Genomic DNA, 5,031 nt, shown 5'->3' with positions numbered 1-5,031 from the left:
TTTGGTAAGAAGGACATCAAGGACAGATTTTGCTCCTTGCCCTCCTAGGTTGACTAGTTCCAGGGGACTATGAGCATCTCTCAAAATATCCTGTAATGGTGGTGGGTCACCTGTCCTCTTGGTCAAGGAGGCCAAGGAGACCCCACCATATGGACTTGAACTAGTGTCTAGTCTACAAAGAGGAGGGTCCACACAGAGGAATCACTTCTTCTATGCTTCTGAGCGAAGCCAACATGGTCGAGCAGGACCTTTGACTTTTGGAACTGGTAAAAGAAGGGAACCAGGGGCTCCTCCCAAACCCATGTGACCCCTAAGGAACAGATCCTCAAATGACCTTAAGTGTAAAAATAAATTGATTTATTTGGGCAAATTGTATGGTCGTAAACACCCAAAAGGAAAGTATAACAAGAGTAAAGTCATCAGTATATTTCTTTAATATTTCAAGGGATTACACTTCCCAGACATTAGGCTTAAGTCTATATAAAAAGTTATTTAGACAATTATTTCTCATTGATGATTTTGTTCCTAACCAGAAAGTGCTGCTTAGATGTATGACTTCAAATCTTGGTCTCTAATACAGTAGTGCCCACCTGTAGCTAAGGGAGTGTGGCCCGAATTCTCTCTGGGTCTCCTGCATGATTAGACAAAGCATATATTTTATGTGTATTTATTAACTTACAAAGGAATGAGTACCCAGTGCCTAGCCCTGCACCGCAGGGACTCAGAGCCTGCCTTATCAGACTGCGCCACACCCATAGTCTGCTGCTAGCACTCACGCCTCTGGGATCTCGCCCCAGGTCCACAGGGAGTCAGTCCATTCTGTCTTTGAGTTGCTGCACTGGCTGTGAGTTTCCTACACCATCACGCTCTCCTGGCGGCTCCTGGCCTCCATCCCAAGGTGGCTCCCGGCTTCCCTTCCTACTTCCCGCTCCTTGTCAGGCCCCGCCCATTGGTGGAACCAGCCAATCAGGAGACAGGGAGACACCTAGCTATTGTTCTAAAATGATGGATAAATTTGTTTTCTCAGTGTCTAGAAACTTTTGAGAGAGAACTGACACTGATTCTAACCACTCCAACAACTATCAAAATACCTGAAAGCAAATCCTGAATCCATCACTCTAGAGTCCAGCCTTGGCAAACAAAAGAAAAATGAGGAGGAACCCAATAGAGGAATGCTTTGGGAAGCCCTTGTCAAGAAATTCCAATGGACTCTCACATGAACATTTGAAAACTGGCTATGTTCTGACTTTTTTGTAGTTCCCTGTCTAGAAGTTGTAATGCTAAATACTCTTGCCTTTACTTCTCCTTCATATCTCCTATTCACAATTCAAAGACTTTCTTTTAATCCTTGAGATAAGAATTATGCAATTTGGGAGTCTTTTAGATAGACCTACTGAAGGGTAATGCCTCAACCTGCATCCCTGATCAGCATGGAAGAAGCCAGAGCGATCTGTGTCCCAATTCCCTATCGGCAATTTGGGTAACTGCTTCAGAGGATGGTGTGATAAGAATAGGAGGCAGGAATTGGCTAGGCAGTTAGGGTAAAAAGACCCAAAGAAAAGTAGCCAGTTTCTTGGCTAAAACTCACAATATTCTTGCGCCTCTTAGCAAAAACTATTTGGGAGCTTGTATCTAATCCTTCAAAGATTTTAGGGTTACCTCTTCAGGGGTGGGCGTTAGAGTAGTCAAAATCCCCCAAAAGCCCCATAAAAAAATTAAAGAATAAGAAAGAGTACATGAAGTTATCAGAAAAAAAGTGATGGAGTGATATGGGAGGAGTTGGAGGGGAGGGAGTGGGCTTGGATTTGATCAAAACACCTTATATGATGTATGAAATTCTCAATAAATTATTTTTAAAAATGTAGGGAACATGAAAGTTTATTTAAAAATAGTGAAATATAGGCTGGAGAGATGGCGCAGTGGTATTTTCGGAGGTCTTGCAGAGGACCCGGGTTCAATTCCCAGCACCCACATGCTACGAACTGTCCTTAACTCCAGTTCCAGGGGAATCTAAAGCCCTCTTCTGACCTCCATGGCATTGCACAACACGGGTATACTCACATACATGCAGGCAATACATCTGTACACATAAAATAAAAATAACAAATAAAATATTTTTAAAAAGTAGTGAAATAAAAAGCACCTGTGTGTGTGTTTGTTCAACTGGTGGAAAAGAGTATGAAAGACAGGTGCAAAAATAAATCCTCTCTTGCAACTTAGAACTCATTGTTCGGTATGAGTTTTGACACAAACAAGAAGGAATATAACACCGGCAGGGTGGAGCAGGCCTGGCCACACACACACACACTGGTAAGCCTCCCACCTGCCCACCCACAGGCCCCTGTGGCACTTATGGTTAGCTAACCACTGTCATCATCCAGTGGCTGTCAAGGCCTGGCTGCAGCCCTCAGCAACATTAGGAATCTGAGAAGTCTACAGAGTTCAGAAAATAAACTAGAGGACACTGGTGTAAAGCTGTCACGTGAAGCTGTAAAACCTCCCAGCTGCCACTCAGAGAACCTTGGATTGGAGGTCTGTGAGCAAATCACTGCCTGCTGTGAGGACCTAGATGCAGTGATGAGGCCCTTCAAGACTGACCATAGCTATGCCATGTTACAAGCAGACCCTATCTAAGTAGTTTTAAAACAGAGGGAAGGAGGTTCGACCCAGTTGCACTAAGGTGTGGGCTTGAGAACCCGCCCCGCCAAACACAGCAGATTTGTGGCTTCTGTAGGTAACGCTTGGCTTGCTTTTGTGGAGTAGCAATTGTTTTACAGAATAGAAATTGTTAGGGGGCTTTTCACCCCCAAGCTTGGGAACTTAAACTTTTCACCCCTGGATGTGGTTTTTCTGTATAAAAGCTTACCCTAGAGACAGCTTAGGTTGCTCGGGAATGGATTGCCCAGTGTAGTCACCGGCTGGCTAGAAAAACATAAAAGGCTTTTGTTTGGCAATTTTTTTGCGTGTCTGTGTGCTCTTCTCTGGTGAAAAGACATCATAACACTGCTTCTTTTACCCACAGTAAAACCCTGAGGAGAATCAGCCTGCTGGGGATCGCCTTGGTCCACAGTGGGATCATTGTGCTGAACAGTCATGCATGCAAGGGTTGAGAACAGCTGACTTTGATGAGGAAAACCAAGTGTTTTTGACCACTGAGAACATGAAAGATCCCTACTTCACATTCCTAAGCAGTGTGTAAGAGAAACAGAAAGTAAGAGTGAAAATCCCATTCCAAGAAACCTTGGTTTATTCTGACCCAAACCATGTAAAAAGAAAGGGAATCTGCCCTTAGTTTGGCACACCCCTGTGTAAGAATTCTAGATCATTGACACTCTAATGAGATATGATTTCTCCAGCACCTGCCTCAGAGGTGTTATGTCAGATGAATGGGGAGCTGTGAAGTTGGGGGGAGGGGTAGGTGAGGTGAAGATAGAGGAGGGCATCTGAATATAATGAAAATTCATTGTAGAAAGTTCTTAAATCAATAAATTTCTCTTAAACTTAAAAAATGTAGTGAAATAAATTGTAGTCTGTCATGCTTACTTTTCTTCTTCCTTTTTTTGGGAGGGGTGGCCTTTTTGAGACAGGGTCTTCCTGTAGCCCCAGCTGGCCTGGAACTCAGTGTGTAGACCAGGCTGGCCTTGATCTCACAGAGATCTACCTGCCTCTGCCTCCCAAGTGCATGTGCCACCATGCCCGGCTGCTTATTTTCCTTTTCTGTAACACTACAAAAGGTTAAAGCAAAAAATACTAGTCTCTGTCTCTGTCTCTGTCTCTGTCTCTCTCTCTCTCTCTCTGGTGAGATGAGGTGTGTGTGTGGTATATGTATACATGTGTGAGCTTGGAATGTGTATGCAGAGAGCTCCCAGGAGCTGCCTTCCTCAGCCCCTCAATGCTACGGTTTACAGGCATGTGCAGTCATGCCCAGCTTTTATGTGGATGCTGAGGGTTCAGACTCAGGTCTCCGTGCTTGCATAACCAGTGCTCTTATCCACTGAGAGTGCTCTGTTTTAAAAAGCACTTAGACACTTTAAAATTTTTCTTTCACATACATTAGGTTGAGGTGGGGAAACACTCATGCCATGGTGCACATGTGGAGGTGAAAGAGTCAGTTCTTCCTTATATCACATGGGTCCCAGGAATTGAACTCAGGTCGTCAGGTTTGCAGTAAGCACCTTTACCTGCTGAGCCACCTTGCTGACTCCATTATAAACGATATTGCTGTTTTCACATGAACAATATGCAGTCTCCACCACAAACACTCCCCACCAGTAATTATAGTCATTTAGGACATGTAACGAGGAGCAACGGTAGGACTAATGTACGCTTTTGTGATGTGCGTGCACACGGGTCCTGTTCATGTGAGTACAGGTATGTACATGTGCATGTGGAGACCAGTGGTAGTCATTCTTCAGTCTAACCACTTTTAAGACAGGGTTTCTCACTGGCCTGGAGCTCACCAATTAGGCGAGGCTGGCTGTTCATGGAGTCCCAAGTATCCACTTCCTTGGGCCTCCCCAGATGGGGCACAAGCACATGCCACTATGCTCAGCTTCTTTACTTGGGTCCTGGGGATCAAACTTGGGTCCTCATGCTTGTCCAAGCACTTCCTGCCTGAGCCACGTGCCCAGTCCCTGCGACTAATTTTTGAACAGTCTGTTATACCCAAACTTAGAAAATGGTAACTCTGAAGAATGGAATCAGTGGAGATGGAGCCTACCTTAGGTTTGATTTCTTTCCTACAGACAGCTATGTGTTGAATATGAATTACAGAAGAGAAAGATGATGGCAGAGGAGACAAAGGTCAGAAGGACTTCACCAAATACTCGGCTCTTCTCGGTGTTCCTTCTAGTAGACTCACCTGGAAGTTTTCAGAAACACAACAAAGACAGAAAATGACTAAATGCATTTTAGCAGTGTTTAATGGAGAGTTTATAGAGCTTGTGAAGCAGGACTTAGTCATTACTGGATTGATTTTTTTATTAATGATCCATTGTAACTGTAATGAGCAATCAGGATTCAGAACCTCAA

At 44.2% G+C, this 5,031-nt stretch overlaps 1 non-coding gene across 1 annotated transcript; it reads left to right on the top strand.

Moving 5' to 3' along the window:
- Nucleotides 1-2,138: 2,138 nt before the first annotated feature.
- Nucleotides 2,139-2,266, top strand: LOC115070259. The gene has a single exon (XR_003849445.1). It is a non-coding gene; the product is annotated as a small nucleolar RNA SNORA40 (small nucleolar RNA).
- The last annotated feature ends 2,765 nt before the right edge of the window (nt 2,267-5,031 follow it).

This window comes from Nannospalax galili, unplaced genomic scaffold (genome assembly GCF_000622305.1).
Source record: "Nannospalax galili isolate Female #2095 unplaced genomic scaffold, S.galili_v1.0 scaffold196, whole genome shotgun sequence".
NCBI classification, from domain to species: Eukaryota; Metazoa; Chordata; class Mammalia; order Rodentia; family Spalacidae; genus Nannospalax; species Nannospalax galili.
The sequence above is the reverse complement of the archived record's forward strand: the minus strand, read 5'-3'. Positions and strand labels throughout refer to the sequence as shown.